Genomic DNA, 16,342 nt, shown 5'->3' with positions numbered 1-16,342 from the left:
TGTTAGATATCATTAGATTCGGGATGTGTTGGATAAGAAATTATTGCAACTTGACAAAATTCACACTGATGAAAATGGTTCAGATATGATGACAAAAGTATTGTCTAGAGACAAGCACATGAAGTGTCGAATTTTAGTCAGATTGGTGGAGTCGTCCCCATAAGTCGTGAGGGGGAAATTTGTTGGGTTTCCCTCCTTATGGGGCCCATATCTTGGAAAAGGCTCATTTCTTTAATATTTTGTTGGAGCATGCTATATTGAAATCTTCAAAAATTAAGAGCCATGTGCAGAGCCGTGTTCTGGAACTTCACCAAGGCCTCACGCCCGGTCGAGCAACCTTTTCATTGTTTTTTTCTTTCTCCATTTTTCTAAAGTAGCTCCCCACGTCTTCAGCTTCCTCATGTCTACAGCCAGCACCAGCGTCGGTTGTTCTTCACTGCAGCAAGTTGCTGTTGCTCTTTTTTGAGCGACTCCAACTGTTTATTATTAACACCATACTGGTATTTCTACCATTGTGCTTTACGTTGGCTGATTTGGTTGGTTTGTGAGAGTTTTGTTCATAACATTTGTGAGGTCTTTCCATCTTACTACATTTGTTTGTACATTCTTGTGCATTTGTAAGGCTCGTGCCTTTTGTATCCACTTTGTACAACATTTTGGTGATAGTGGAGTTAGACCACCGTGCCCCATGGAAGTACCTCAACATTTGAGAGAACCACGTTAAATTTTGTGTGTCTCATTTTTATTTATTATTTGCATTACACCATTGATTTACTTGTGGGAATTAGTTCATATATAATATTTTCCTCAACATTTCAATCATTTCATTTTTTTAAATTTAAAATTACAAGAATTTTGCATTGGCATTATAAAAGCCGAAAAGAGCTTCTTATTATCCTTTAAATGAAAATTAACTAAAGTTCGATATAAGCTAATCTGAATAAGTATATTCAAGTTTGATCTAAGCCCAATTTGACCACTAAACTGATATTGAAATTTTAACCAATAAATTTAAGCATAGCAAAGTCCGAATTAGTTCAACTCGAACACTCTTAATATTTTTAATAGAATAGCATGAACAAGATAATCTAGTTTGGTTTAGGTTTGGCATAAGCTCAGACCCAGTTCAAAACTTTAATGAATAAATTTGAATTTGATGAAATCCAAATTGACTCATTTGCAACCTTAAATACTATTCCCGAATTAAACTCATGGTCACCCTAATGAGGGGATGCTCCTGTCTTCTTTTATGATGAAGGGAAATGATAAATAATTTAGTAAATTGATATTTCTTATGTGTAAAATTCTACTAACAATTCTTAAATTTTCTGAAAATGACACAATACTTCTTAAGTTTTGACAAAAAAAAAATTTACAAGATAGAAAAAGCTAACATATTGTTAAGCGGCCAATTTTACTTAGCATAAATAATATCATTTTGTGAAGCTGGTGAGCCCGAAAAAAAAAAAGAACATTTAAGATAGATTTTACCCAAAAAATAGAAGATGATTTTGGTAGTTTGGCAATTATTGAATGAGTAATATTTATTTAATATTTCAATAAATATTATCATCACTATTATTAAACCTGATTTGACCTAATTGGTTGGATAGAAAATCTGGCTAGCTTGACTTAAAGTTTTATCACAAGCTGAAAATGCACATATAATTTTTTAAAAAAAATTAAACTAGGATGACAAAAATATTTGCCTAAAATTAGTATGTATAGATCTTTGATTGAACTAAATAAAAACAAAAGGACTAAAATAAATTTTTCTTAATAGTATAAGGATTAGGACTAATTAATTTAAGGTTACGAAAAGCTGATGAGATGTGAATGAATTTTACTCTTTCTTAAAAATTATTCATTATTTTTAAAATTATTTATTGTTCATAGGCATAAGCCCATAACACTTTAAAATTTATCCATAGTAGTGATAAATTTCAAAAAATTATTTTTAAGTAATTGTTATAAGCCCATATGTATTTAAAATTAATTTTTTTTATAATTGCAAAAAGTATTAGATATGAACTACGAACATTGCCAATGCTAATAACTAAAATGAATTGACATTAATACTCTAATGAAGATATAAATAATTAATTAAAATTTTAGAATAAATGAATAGGACAATGGACAAACCGTATTAGAGAGGCGTGAGCTAGCACCGTTGAAATTAGGAAAAAATTAATTGTGTGTATAAGTGTTTAACCACTTTTAGTTTAGGACGCCCAACAACCAAAATTTGACCTAACCCCACTGAAATTGAAAGAGTAGGTTTAATTTCATGAAGTATCCATGAAAATTAAATTTAAAATGAGATGTGAAAAATAAATTGCAGAATTGAATAGAATGTATAGCCATCTTATTTTGTCCACTCATTATATAGCATAATTTAGATATTTTTGTCTTATTTTTATTTTAATTTTAAGTATTTTAAGATTTTTTTTTTATTTTTGAAAAATACAGTGGAGTGTCGTCTAATGTCTTTTCTTAGACACGATCTCTCATTTCCATTCACTCAACCTCTGTGTTTTGTTTGCATGTCTATGCATTAGAATTTGTACAAACTTTTTATTAGCATTTTTCTTTTGCATTACAATCAAAAATAAAAATATAGATATAAAAATAAAAAAAAGAAGTGAAAAAAAGAAGAAGCAATCTCACCCTCCTCAAACTTCGTGGGCCAACCTCTTGAGCACCTATACACACAAAATTAAAACCCAAGTTAGTAAAAGCCTAGTTGAGCATATTTTTTTTTCTTTTAAAGCTTGGGCCCATTATGAGCTTGTGTTGCTTTAGTGTTTAATTAGGGGTGACAAAGCAGGTTGAAACCCGGTGTTTAAATTGGATTTACTTTTAATACAATCTGATCCATTTATAAACGGATCAACCTGAATTCAACCCAATTATTAAATGGGTTAGCGTTCGGGTCGGGTCACCCATGGAGTGACCCCGTTCACGTTGTCACCCAAATTCAAAGCCGCTGGGAGAAGGTTAGAGGAGACCCATCACTGACTTCTTCACCTTCTTCACTCTCTCTCTCTCTCTCTCAATGGAGAGGAGTCAACTTCTTCCGATGAAGAAGAAGATCGACAAAATTTGATTAATCAGAACGACACGAAGCTGCCCACCCATCGCTCCGATCTGGCCGGGCACGTTCTCTGCTTTGTCTTTCTTATTGTTGGCTGAAAGTCAGAGGACTAGCATTGCTCGCTGGTGAGGGACTTGCGTCGGTGGCATCGGCAGAAAATCAAAGAGATAGCCACAACGGCGGGGTTGTTCAGACTAAGGTGCGTTTGCCAAGGCGGCGACCGCAGTGGAGCAGCAAATCGAGGGGGAGGGGGGGGGGGGAGCACCAGAGGAGCCGAAAGAGGCTTTCAGGGGTGGGGTGGGAGCAGCCGAGTAGCCGAGAGAGGAGGTTTCGGTGGGGGCGACTGAGAGGGAAAGGGAGATTTCCGGTTGTGGGAGAGTCGAGTTTGGAGAAGGGGAAAAGTCAAGAGAGTGAGTGAGAAATTTCCTTTTTTTTTTTTATTTAGATATTAATAAATAAAATGGACTGTTTTTTTTGTTTTTGTTTTTAAATGTCATTTTATATGAAATATTTAAAATTTTTTAAAATAAATAAATTATATTTTTTGAATGAGTGATTCATTTATGACCCGTTTATTAAATGAGCGGATTTGAGTTTACATATTAATCACCCGTTAATAAACGGGTCAAACCGAACCCAAACCTATTTAGTCCCGACTCGTTTATGACTCACCCGAACTTGACTCGTTAATCCATTTTACTACCCCTAAGCCCAATTGGGCTCAATTTGGAAATTCAGGCCCACAATGGGCTTATGCTCAACCCAAGTCCAATTCCCCCAAGACCTACTTGGGTTCATTTTTTTTTCCCCTCTGCTCTAGCCCATTCTCTCACCTCTCCCCTTGTAGCCACAAAAACCAACAACCTTTGAGGACATTGCTTTCCCCCTATACTTCCCTTTTGTGGCTCCAACAAACTCCGAAGCTAATCAAGCTCCTTCCCCACTTCCTTTTGGTCTAAATAGAGAAGACCTAAGGGAGGAAGGGAGAGGCCCTAGAGAGACCATTTCGTTAAGAAATAGAGATATAAGAGTGGGAGAAGTCTGCTAAGGCAGAGAGGAAGAACAAAGGAAGGAGAAGAAGCAACATCGAAGGAAAACGAGAAAGCGACTAGAGGTCAATTTTTCTGCCCTAACTTTGTTTCATTTTTAGTTGGGTTTGTGCGTTTGTTCAGCAGCATTTTAAAAAGTGGATTTAAATTTTTGAGTTGATTAAAAATTTTTAGTTTAATCTCAAAATATCCCCCAAAACCCTTCAAAACCTCCCTGCAAAATCCCCCAAATCCCAATTATGGAATCCCAAAAATCCCCAAAAGTGTCCTTTGATAGGACGATAAGCATTCGAGATAGCTAGTAAATATCTCTGCCACGCCTATTGTTACAAAAAAAAAATGTCAATCCCTGGACCTGGGGAAAACAAGAAGAGATAGGAAAGTGATTGAACTAATTTTGATGTTGTATGTAAAATTGTTCCCTTAATTGGTAAGTAACTGATTAATTGCACCAGAACCTCTAATCCAGTAAAAGTGTCTTACCCAAATTGGTATGATACTAATGCAATATGTGATAACCATGCGGGTGGAAATGGCCACTCCATAGAAAATTTCTAGCATATGAAGGACAAAGTCCAAGCCTTAAGGTTGGCAAGATGGTCAAAATTCGAGGATGATCAAAAGATAGCAATGAGGGACTGGTTACCACCTTATGGCAGCTCAAACTCTACTCCCTCAAATACTTCAAAATGAGTTGTATGCTCATCCTTCAAGGTTTGTGTGTAACTGTGAAACCAAGGGCTTTCGGTATAGAATTTTACAAATTATCAGAATTTGTTTTTTGGGTCAGGTAAAAATTTGCAGGGAAGTTAGTCTGATCAGTGGCAGTCGTTCAACTAGGTGGCCTCTTATCTCATCCCAAGAACATTGGAAGACTAGTTTTTTTATGAAATTGCAAAAAAAAAGAAAAAAAAAAAAATCCCTGGTTCATCGTCAATTGTCTTGCTGCTTTCTCCTTTTAGAATTTATGTGTTACCCTGCCAAGGGGGGGGGGGGGGGGTTTAAACTTTAGTCTTTCAATTAATGAAAAAGAGGCCTTATCATAATCATTCTGAATGTTGCATACTTTGTCTCATATTGCATCAATGAGCATTATATACCATGTGTTGTGTTCTGCTAAACATTCTTGCAGGTTAAAGGATAATGACTTTATGCAAGGTTCAGAAGGTTGATATGTTTTGGTAAAAAAAAGAAGAGAGAAAAAAGGAAGCTCATTCTGTTAGAGGGTGGAAGAATCCAACAAAGCTTTGACCAATTAAATTGAGAAATTAAGTTCCAAAATGAGTGAGGATAAGTAGAGAAGTAGGCTCGAGTGTGCAATCAATGAATTGGTGAATTGGTGCAATCGGTGGAGTAGCGAGCAACAAAAAGAGTGAAAGATGGAGGTTATGGTTTTAGGGTTATGAAGACACATACTTGTTCATACTTGCCTGCCTAAAGGATATCGATGGTGTTGGATAAGTCAACTTGGATCTTTAAGATAGTAGGGACAGTAATGCAGTAGTGGCGATAAGTTCTAGGAGCATCCATTGAGCGAAGGTTTCTCTTTTGATAATACGTGATGTCGTTTTGCTTCTACTACTGGATGTGGCATTGTGCCACTTTGCATAAGAAGTTAACTTGTTAGAAGACATTCTCTTGAAGGGCATTGTTGCTCGTAGTCATGGATAAGAAGGATGTGTGATCATGTGGACTCAGGCACTATAATGTTATATGTGAACGAATGAAGCCTTGTTTCATTTAAGAATTTGTATGTGATAAATTATCTTAGAGTTGAATTGTTGGATTTTAGGCTAAAGACAAGTGGTCATCATTTGGCCAACTAGTGAATCTTTAAAGAACCTTATGGAATTATGCTTTCACTCGTGAACCCGTTGAGCCTAAACGTGAAAACATACTTGTACTAATATTTTCCTAAGGGGGAGAATACATAATTTTTATTTGCTTGATGATTATACTTATTGGGAGGGGGAGCCTTTTTAAGGCTACCTTATTTTGCTCCTTATTTGTCATCATTAAAAAGGGGAAGATTGTTGGCCAAACAAGGCTTCATCTTTGTTTTGATGATAACAAACTAAGGATTCTAATTATGCTTCAAGTAAATTTACATGTATCATAACTTACAAGCACATTGGATCATACCTAAAGCTTAAAAGCCATGAGAACAAAAGCTAAATGAGGATTGGCTTGGACGAAGATAAAGCTTCAAGAACATAAGGACTTAACTTTTATTTGATATGTATTGCTTTAGGAGTCTTATGTAAGTTTCTCTCTATGTTAAGATTGTGTATGAAGCTCTTAAGATATAATTGGACTTAGAGACCTATTTCTAAAACTCGGAAAATGTCTTTTCAAAGTTGAAATATGTTTTAAAAGAGCACAAATGAGTTTTTAAATAAAGAACATTGAATTTCACAACAAACTAAACAAATTGGTCTGGAATCAATGTGTTCGAGCTATCGGACTCTAGGGTCAGGCGACCAAACTGGTACTGCCAGTGAAAAAGCCCAGATAGTGTAAGTTCGGGCGACCGGAGTGATAGTCTAGGCAATCGGAGGCATAGGCTCGGGTGACCGAAGTGTTGTTGCCTATTTTGTAATTCTTTTTCTTAATGATTCAGGCGATCGAAGGTTTGCGACTGAGTTTTTAAACAGCACGATTTCTTACCTTTTTGAGAATATATTATTTCCAAACTTTGGGAAAACGGTCAAATTTAAAAACCTACTATTTAAGAGCAACCCTAATTGCATTAGGGCAACTCTAATTAATTGAATCGCACACAAATCATATCTTTTTATCTCGCTAGAGCTGCTGTGCACCGTTCTTCTTTGTTGCAAAATCAAACTCAGGTTTTGATTTTCTTTTTTTAATTATCTCAGTCCAGAAAACCGTAGCTCTCTCTTGAGCTTCATTACATCTTCATATTGAGAGGTTTTTAGTGATTTTATATCGAACAAATATGCTCTTCTTAGAGAGTATTCTGCTTGTACGAAAATCTGTTGTATTGCTTATTGAACTTTCGGTTTGGGGATAGAATCGAACTAGCAAGAGGGTTGTTCTTGCTAGAGAGGTATCTTTACTGACTCACTTCTAAAAATGAGTAGCACTAGAGTTATCCCAAGTATAGGAGTTACGTCGTGTAATAATTAGCCCAAATAGGCCAGATCGTTTCTACGGGGAATGCAGATTAGTTTTAAACTAGCGTGAAATAGACAAAGAAAATAAGAGAACAAATTTTACTGAACATGGTTCAGATTTGAAATTTTGGGGGTTTTGAAACTTTGTGGTGAAATTGAAACAAATTAAAACCTAAAACAAGAACATAACGTGCATAAGCAGGAGAATAACTTACATACAATTAAACAAATAAATTAACTAAGCTAACCTAGTACAATCCATTCAACCATCTTAACAATCTATAGCAAAATCAACCTAAATTAACTAAGCTAACCTAAACAAAAGTCCTTCAACAATAAAATAACCTAAACACACTACTTGAACGAATACTTAAATCCAACATTAATTTTAAATAGATGCAGTGAGAAAACTCAACACAAAGTATCACTTAAACTAGATTTAACGACATTAATTAAAAAGAAAAACAAGGTGACTTTAATAATAAAAAGAACCCAAATAAAATTTCATTCCAACAAGTAAAAAAGATTCAAAACTAAAAGAAAGAAAGTAAAAACAACCACTCTAAATATCCCAAACAAAAGTTAAACAAATATTAAAATGGCACAAGGAGAGAGAGATAGTGAACCAAAAAAAAAAATCTCTTTAACATTGAAATGGATTAATGCACCAACCAACTCAAACAGAAATTTAAATTCAACATTAACTCCAAATATGAATATACAATGTAATGATTCACCAAAACTAAATATTAAAACATGTATTGAATGACAAAATGAAAATAAATAACAATAAACAAACTAACAAAAAAACTAGAGAGAGAGAGAAAGAGGGAATAAACTCAACAATAATGGAAGTGAAAGTGTTCAATGCATTAATCAACATAAACTCAACATTAAACTATCCATTAAAATGACAATAAGGTGCACAACAACTAGCTAAACAAATTAATTAAAATAGAGAGAGAGAGAGAGAGAGAGAGAGAGAGAGAGAGAGAGAGAGAGAGAGAGAGAGAGAGAATGCTGCTATTCGGGTCTCCACACAGTAGCAAAGCTGTTGTGTTTTTTTTCTCCTGTGGCGCACTGCCCTCACAGTTCCCACACGCCACCTTCTTTTCTTCTTCCAAAACCCTACACTCCCTACTAAAGCCAAAAAAACCCCCCAAAAACCACCCTAGCCCCTTTTGCTTTTTTTTTTTTTTTTTTTCCTTATTTACTCTTTAGCTAGAAGAAGCCCCCTAATCGCATGCACTGCCAGCTTGCCAAGAAACCCTATTCCTCCTAGCCTTTTCTCCCATTTCTTTCTTTTGCTTTTTTGCTTTTCCTTTACTTCCCTTCCTCTCCCAGCGCACCAAGGCCTCACTTTGGCCAGCACACACACACAAGCCCCTTGCTTTTTTGAATTGCATGGCCGGGTCACATCAATGGACCCGACCCACATCTTTTTATTTCTTCAATTTATTGTTTTGTTTGCTCCATTTTAAGTTTCTATCCCCCAGCGAATAAGTCCGATTTTGACCATACTAAAGGCCGTATCTCTCAAAACTCAAAATACGAAAGTTGTAGATATATTTCTCATCTTTCCCTAGAATATTGAATCGTCTCGATCGGAGCTCGAACGAGAAAGTTACACCCAGATTATGGAGTAATGTTGAAACAGTCTATAAAACAACGTATGGTAACTTCACGTCCAATTTTGACTTTGATGCAGCTAGTATTTCTCAAAATACAAAACATGAAAATTGTAGAGAGTTTTCTTATCTTTTTAAAGCATCTTGAATCATCGGGATCGGAGGTTGGATGAGAGAGTTACGGACAGATTATGAAGTACCATCGGTTTTTAGCTTCCAATAATCGCCCTGCGATAAAAAATACCAAAAATTCATAATTTACACAATAAAACCCAAATGTTATAAACATGACAAAATGTTGATTTATTGAGATTAATTAGGCATTTAATTAAAAATATAATTCGTAATGCATGAATTAAAACACCTAATTATGCAATTTAAATGCGTAATCATTTACCTACTGAAAAGAGAGAGGGAACTCCACCTATTGAACGAAGAGAGAAAGGAAAATCCTCACAGCAGGTTGCTTGAGGCAAGGACATAGGTAGGCCGTTGGACCTTGTAAAAAATTTGGGTGTTTTTCTTTCTCTTAATTACTTTACTTTTATGAAATTATATATTGATTATTAATTACTTTGTATGAATTAAAATTGATTTGGGAATTGTTGAATGCTGAGATTGACTTGAGGATATTATGAATGCTTAGATAGATTTGTGGATGCTTTGAATGATTTAACTTTCCATTGTAAATCAAACATTGCTGAAATTGTGAATTCAAAATTAAGCTAATCGGCTGAGATAGTTTAATATCGATTGATATTGATTTATTAATTGTTTGAATACAAGAAGAGTATTTGCTTGGTTAAATTTGTTGGGATTGTTTGATATTGAAATATTCATTGCTTGAACATAAGATTAATATTTGTATATCTTGTCACCTATTTAAATTTGTTGGAAATAAAATCAGCCTGGTGTTTAATTTATATATATATATATATATATATATATATATATGTAGGATTGTTCATTCGTATAGCCGTTCACTGATTAGATATTTGCGGTGATTAAGATTATTTAAAGGGGATGCGATAAATAAATGTTAAAATAAATCAAGCTTCCGCACTTTAAAATTTAAATACCCAATTCACCCCCTCTTGAGACTACATTATCACTTTCACATATATCCCTTTCGTGATGCTACTCTCACGGGCCCCCAAACATCTGAATGAGTGTAGCTGAGTATTCCCTTTATCATGTGTGTGGCTGCCATGAATTGAACCCTATTCTGCTTCCCAAGTATACAGTACTTGTAGAAATCCAGCTTGCATGATTTGACCCCCTTCAAAAGATTTCTCTTATGAAGTTTCTTTATTCCATGCTCACCCATATGCCCTAACTACATATGCCACAAAATAGTACTGTCTGACTCAGACTTTACAGCTGTAGTTCCACCTACAACTGTAGTACCCAACAGTGTATAGATATTCCCCGGTACTTTCAACCTCTTCATCATAGTCAGAACACCCTTAGTTATCTTAATTACCCCACTTTCAGACTTGTAACTAAACCCATTACAGTCTAAAGTACCAAACGAAATCAAATTCTTTCTCAACTCCAGTATGTGCCTAACATCACATAATTCCTCACCACACCATTATACATCTTAATTCTGATGTTCACCATTTTGACAACTTTGTAGACAACATCGTTTCCCATTAAAGAACCAGAGTTCACCAATCTGTAAGTGGTGAATTTGTCTTTGTTAGGCGTCATATGATAAGAGCACGCCGAGTCTAAGATCCAAGAATCCAAGAGCCCATTTGAATAAGATGAAATCGAGAGCATATCACCATCACCGCTTCCACAGTCTCCTTCTTCCATTACATTCACCGTAGTTAACGAACCTTCTTTATTTTCAGCATTTCCCTTCTTCCTCTCCATACAATCCGATTCTATGTGCCCCTTTTTCCCACACTTAAAACACCGTACGTCCTTTATCTTCTTGGAATTGGACCAAGACTTATTGCTACTTAGTCCATCCCGGAAGTTGCTTCTCCCACGATCCCAATTACATTTCACCACAAGCCCTTCACTTTGATAATTCTCATCGCTAACCTTCTTCCTCTAATGGAAACTTAATAGGGCACTCGTGATATCCTCCAATTCCAGAGTCTCTTTCCCCCATGTTAGAGTCGTAACCAAATTTTCATATGAAATAGATGTATGTAAGGAATTCAACAACATCAACGCTTTGTCTTCGTCCTCGAACTTTGCATCAAGTCACTTCAGATCGCTGATGATATGATTGAAAACGTTGATGTGTTGATTCATATCCTAACCCTCTGTCATCTTAAGCCCATACAACTTTTTATTAAGATACAACTTGTTCGTCAATGACTTGGACATATACTAGCTCTCCAGTTTTAGCCAAACTGTCGTCGATGATTCCTTATCCATAATGTGATACATCACTTCATCAGCCAAACAAAGTTTGATAGTAGCCACAATCCTTGCTTTCAACTCCTTTCAATTCATGTCGTCCATGCCTTCCGGCTGTTTTTCGTATAGTGCCTTCACCATACCTTGCTGTACCAACAAGTCCTTAACCCTCCTTTGCCAAAGTCCAAAAATTCCCATTCTATTGAACTTAACAACATCAAACTTCACCGAAGAAATCCTAGCCATTGCAACCAATAGCTTTGATACCAATTTTTTGTGCAAAGTGTTGAATGCCAATGCGTAGTGGAAACCACAAATCGAATCGGCATGTGCAATTCAGCAACCAACGATGAACAATATGTAAACAAACAATCACAAAGAGAATAAAGGAAAACGAATAATCAAAGATACAAGAATTTACGTGGTTTGGCAATGTGCCTATGTCCGGGGGAGCAAGTAGCTGATTTTCACTATCAATTTTGTCGAAGGAAAAAATGAAAATCAAGGGTTACAAATATTGATTATATACTAACCCTATGCGTACTGGAGGCTTAAAAACTATCTAAAATACTCTTTTAGTAAATCCCGGAGGAAATTCCTCTGAAACCCCCAATCTACTGATCTTCCCGATTCAAAATTCGTGTTTAGCGTCGAACAAAATCGTCGATATTTTTAGCAAAATGTTGATCAAACAGTCGACGGTTTCTTTATACAGCACAAATTCCTTGTTCTTTGCTTCACCATGCTTTCTCGGTGAATGCGTTCCACTCAATATGAGCCACATATCCAACAAGTGCTTTGGCCCAATGTTATGTTTCTTGGCTTCCCTTTAGGCAAGTAAGGCAGAGATGCTTCCAAGTAGTGTGCTCAATTGCTTATCTTGGAATTTTTGGAATTGATAGTGCCGGATTGAACAAGACATGCCTCAAGTGGTTCCTTAGGATAACTTTCTTCAAAAATGCCTACCACAAATTCATCAATCACATCTATGTTGAAGCATGTATTGGTTGTTGAGATATATTTCATTGCTTCAAACACATTAAATGTAACTTGTTCATCTCACACCCGTAGTATTAGTTTCCCTTGTGGCACGTCTATGAGAGTTATTCCCGTGGCTAAGAACGGTCGACCAAGAAGAAGTGGTTTTCTCGATGTTCCTCCATATCTAAAACAATAAAGTCTGCAAGGAACACAAACTTGTCAATTTTAACAAGAGCATCCTCTACTATGCCTCTTGGTCATTTAATGGATTAGTTCGGCAATTGAAGTGAAATGGTAGTGGCCTTAACCTCTCCTAGCCCCAATTGCCTGAAAATAGAAAAGGACATCAGATTTATGCTAGCACCTAAATCACACAAATTTTTTTTGAAATAAGAGTTTCCAATGATGCATGGAATAGTAAGGCTCCCAAGATCTTTAAGCTTTGGTGGCAGCTTATTTTGCAAAATGGTGGTGCACTCTGTTGTCAACATTATGATCTCATACTCTCCTAATTTCCTCTTTTTGGATAGAATCTACTTAATGAACTTCACATAGTTAGGGATTTGTTCCAAGATATCTGTAAAAGAAATGTTAATATGCAAATTTTTAAAAACATCAAGGAACTTAGAAATTGTTTATCTAGCTTATTTTTCTGAAGTCTTTGAGGAAAAGGTATAGGAAGAACATAAGGAGAAGTATGAGAAGATGAAACGATAGTGTGAGGATTAGTGTGATCCCAAGAGAGGGGGGGGGGGTGAATTGGATTTTTTAAAAAACTTTTGCTAATTAATTTGCCGATTCACCAATAATATCCCAAACAAAATTTAAAGCATGTATGTAAACCAATCACAATAATAAATAAACAAACATACACGTGGGGAAATATAAATAGTGTAGGGAGAGAGAAATCAAACACAGCAATTTTAACAAGGGTTAGTTATCCCCGCCTACGTCTTCACCTTGAGCAAACCACCCAAGGATTTCCACTATACCACTCCTTTAACCGGGCGGAGCGACCTCTCCAAACAATATCCTCTCGATTGGCCACTCTTTATAGGTGGAGCTACCTCTCCAAGTGATATCCCCTCACTTGGTATGGTTCACAACCCGAACCGTAAAAATAAAAATGAAAGAAAATAGTTTTTGCGTACAAGAAAATGCTTCTTCACAAGCTGATTTGTACTATGAAAAATATTCTAATATGCACTCTCAAATGATTTGTAAATTGAAGTTTGATAGAGTATAGGGATTTCTGCGACAACCTGCTTAATTTTCATATTTTTTTTTTCATATTACAAAATCACAATCCTCAACTCAGCAGATCATAATTCACCTGGACCCGTGGGTACCAGGGATACATCAGAACACATAACGGAAGCCTAAGCAGCAGGAAACATACAATCACAATATTATAAATACGAAAACATCCATCACATTACCATAAATACCAGAATCACTATATCCAATGTATATCAGTATATACATCCCAAAAATAGAATTTAGGGACATTTCCCACAAAATCCAATTGTCCCTACTAAAACTTACCCTTCAAAGAGGGCAGACAAATAGCACTAGATCAGCGGGGCTTTTCTCGCTTTTCTATCTGGGGCTCCTGAAAAGTTTATAAAATTTTGGGGTGAGACACCTCTTAGTAAGGGAAATAAACTAATACAAGTGTGTGGCAACATGAGTATTCCGTGTTATACATATATCGTATAGAAACATATTTAACAACTGTTATGTCATATCTGGGAAAACATATATATCATCATAACATGGCAGAACATACTGCATTTTAACCTACCTCCTTTTGAATACTCTTAGTCAATTGGTCCATCACTAAAGCAAAAAGATAAGGACTCAAAGCAGATCCTTGATGTACACCTATGGTAATTGGAAATTCTCTAGTTTCTCCATCTACAGTCCTTACACTAGTCATTGCTCCATCGTACATATCCTTAATGACATCGGTATACCTACAACATATACCTTTTTTTTCTAAAACCCACCATAGAACTTCCCTAGGTATCTTATCATATGCTTTCTCAAGGTCAATAAATATCATATGCAAGTCCCTCTTCTTTTCCCTAAACTTTTCCATCAATCTTCTTAAAAAATAAATAGCTTCTGTGGTAGATCTCCCAGGCATAAAACCAAATTGATTTTCTGAGTCTATGTTGTTTGCAAATGATATTGTATTAATTGACGAAACTAAGGATGGAGTAGAGGCTGAGTTAGAATTATGGAGAGAAGCTTTGGAATCTAGAGGCTTTAGGATAATTAGAAATAAAACAGAATATATGAAATGTAATTTTAGTAATGATAGGAGGAATATTGGAGATAAAGTTAAACTTGATGATGAAGAAATAAATAGCACTTGTAGATTTCGATACCTTGGATATATTATGCAAGCTGAAGGAGAAATTGAAGATGATGTAATGCATAGAGTTAAAGTAGGTTGGGTAAAATGGAGAAGTGCTTTAAGTGTGCTATGTGATTGTAGAATACCCTTAAAATTGAAAGAGAAGTTTTATAGGACAGCTATATGACCAGCTATGCTATATGGATTGGAATGTTGGGCGACGAAGAAACATAATATCCAAAAAGTAAAAGTTGCCGAGATGAGGATGCTTAGATGGATGAGTGGTATAACATTGAAAGATAAGTTAAGGAATGAACATACTCTTGGTAAGTTAGGTGTAGTTCCTATAGAAGAAGATAAGGGAGGGACGACTCAGATGGTATGGACACTTGCAACGTAGGCCTTATAGTGCACCTGTGAGGAAGAGTGACTTAGTTATTGTGGGGGGTAGTAGAAGGAGTATGGGTAGACTTAAAATAACTTGGGAGGAGATAGTGAGTAAGAATTTAATATCCTTGAATCTATCAAAAGAAATGGTCCATGATCGCATAAATTGGCGGAAAATGATTCATATAGCCGACCCCACTTAGTGGGACTAAGGCTTGATTTTGTTGTTTTTGTTCTTTTGTTGTTAGAAGCCTTTGCATGGGTGGGGAGGGAGGAACTGGGGTTTCTCACCTCCAATGTGCAGTGATACCATGTTGTTTCTCGAGGACAGTGTTGATAAATTTTGCAATGCCATTACCTTGCTCAATGTTTTTGAGAAGATCTCTGGATTAATGATCAACTCCATCTAAGAGTGGGGTCAACTCCATCTAAGAGTGGGGTGACTTGCATAAATTTGAGTGTTATTTGAGAAAGCTTATGATATGGTTAACTGGGGCTTCTTGGATAATGTATAAGGTAATGTGTAGTAAAGAGTTTGGGGAATGGTGGAGAAAATGTATCAAAGGTTGTCTGAGTTCGACTAATTTTTGTCAGTCATTGTCAATGGTCAACCTAGAGAGTTGAATTAACATTTTATACTAAGAAGCTGCTATAAAGATTGATTTTTTGTGTGATAAAATTTGAAATGGAAAACTAGTAACCACCATTAGAAAGCAGGATGGTGTTAAGAGTGTGTCTTGAGATTTAACTTCAACTGACACCAGGTAATTATAATGTTCTTAACTTTAATAAATGGACAGTATTTCGTTCTAAAAGAAAAGAACAAGACAATTTTCTGTTTTCAAAATATACATGTATAGCTCAAGTCTTATGAGTAACTTATTTAAGTTACAGCTTTGGTTGTATGTGTAGTCATCAGGACTATGTATGCAAATCGTACTTCCAAAAGGTTGATGATTGCAAAAGAACATTACTCTGTAATAATTGCTTTCAAAATGAAATTGTAATCTAGCGCAGGCATTGTACACTTGAGATTTGCCTATATGTGAATCACAAAATTTAGTCACAGCTTGCCAAAAGATGTACACCTATTGGATTACAATTATGAGTAAATATTGCTAATATCACTATCATGATGTGAATTACTTTATTTGATACTGATGCTAAGACATTTTTATGACTTGATGTAAAAAACATAGAAGATCTAAAGTTATGAGTGTTCACAATAACTAAAGGGCGTTCCCTAGCCACAAGGCTCCCTGCTTTGCAAGGGTAGAGAGAGGGTCGTCACAGTGTATGCAGCCTTACCCCTGCTTCTATGCAGA

General features: G+C 35.7%; 1 protein-coding gene across 1 annotated transcript in view; it reads left to right on the top strand.

Annotated features, from left to right (window-relative positions):
- The first annotated feature begins 3,409 nt into the window (after positions 1 to 3,409).
- LOC131152187 (uncharacterized) overlaps positions 3,410 to 16,342 on the top strand; it is a 36,512-nt gene continuing 23,579 nt past the window's right edge. Inside the window, exon 1 of the mRNA XM_058103903.1 lies at positions 3,410 to 4,208. The gene's annotated coding sequence lies outside the window, so the exon portion shown is untranslated. The remainder of the gene's footprint in view (positions 4,209 to 16,342) is intronic.

This window comes from Malania oleifera, chromosome 3 (assembly GCF_029873635.1).
Source record: "Malania oleifera isolate guangnan ecotype guangnan chromosome 3, ASM2987363v1, whole genome shotgun sequence".
NCBI classification, from domain to species: Eukaryota; Viridiplantae; Streptophyta; class Magnoliopsida; order Santalales; family Ximeniaceae; genus Malania; species Malania oleifera.
This window is presented reverse-complemented; position numbering and strand designations above follow the sequence as displayed.